The sequence below is a fragment of the Alligator sinensis genome, unplaced genomic scaffold (genome assembly GCF_000455745.1).
Source record: "Alligator sinensis unplaced genomic scaffold, ASM45574v1 scaffold1266_1, whole genome shotgun sequence".
NCBI classification, from domain to species: Eukaryota; Metazoa; Chordata; order Crocodylia; family Alligatoridae; genus Alligator; species Alligator sinensis.
Window position 1 is genome coordinate 334,865 of NW_005842929.1, and position 927 is coordinate 335,791.

The 927-nt window shown below is 58.9% G+C and overlaps 1 protein-coding gene across 2 annotated transcripts in view; it reads right to left on the reverse strand.

The window, feature by feature from the left end:
- CENPJ (centromere protein J) overlaps positions 1 to 629 on the reverse strand; it is a 21,421-nt gene extending 20,792 nt beyond the window's left edge. For both annotated transcript variants that reach the window (XM_014525990.2, XM_006036208.3), the window contains exon 1: positions 539 to 629. The gene's annotated coding sequence lies outside the window, so the exon portion shown is untranslated. The remainder of the gene's footprint in view (positions 1 to 538) is intronic.
- Between the last annotated feature and the right edge of the window lie 298 nt (positions 630 to 927).

Here is a 927-nt window from a genome sequence, read left to right on the forward strand (position 1 = left end):
CCTCCCTCCATCCCGCGGCGCCCGGCGCCACTGGCCGCGCAGTGCGGAGCGGGGCCCGCCGGGAACTGTAGTCCGGCCCGGCCGCCAGGGGGTGGAGGGAGCTGCTCCCGGCCCCCCGCAGTTACCGGGACTCATCCATCCCATCGCATCCCATCCTAGCCCGGCCCTGAGGCGGAGCGGGAGGCTGGCAGGCCCCAGGCAGCTCGGCCTGGGAGCGGGATGCGCCCGGGGGAACAAAGCAGGCCGGGAGAGCTGGGCCCGGCGGGCGCAGCCAGCCCCCGCTCGCGCACCGCCGCCACGGAGGGAGGGAGGGAGCGGGAAACGGGGGCAGGCTCCGCAGCAACAAAACAAAAAGAAAAGGATCGGGCCCCTCACCATAACAGGGGCAGAAACCCCGAAATTGAAACCAGCGGGTTTTTAATTGTCACAATTAAAACCCCACCGTTTCAGTTTAGGGGGATTAAAGCCCTGTCACGTGTACAAGCGGCCTTTTTTTTTTGGCTGTTCCTGGGGCTTCTTCTGCTGTTGCATGTCTTACCGTTGCAGACGGCGGAAGACCTTGGAGTAAGAAAGACGCTGACTCCCAGCAGGCGAATGTTCACAACTCTTCCCCTTCCCTGAGTGGGATTCCTTGCCAGGCAGGGGCTGGCACCTCTGAGGGGTGTGTCATCGCAGACAAAGGGGGGAAGCGTTGAGAGTTTTCTTTCTCTTCACTTGGCGAATCACGGTCACTATGTGCAGGCTCACGCCTAGTCTCTCCTTTTTTTCACTGAGCAGAGTAGCATTTGATACAAAACGTGGACTATGGAATACTTGTATGGGTCGTCTCTAGCAGCAATGACCATCTACATGGGCCGTTTGTTGAGTTACAGCATGTTGGTGTTGGTGGGACTGACATTTGTAAAATTATTTATGTACGTTTTCTAC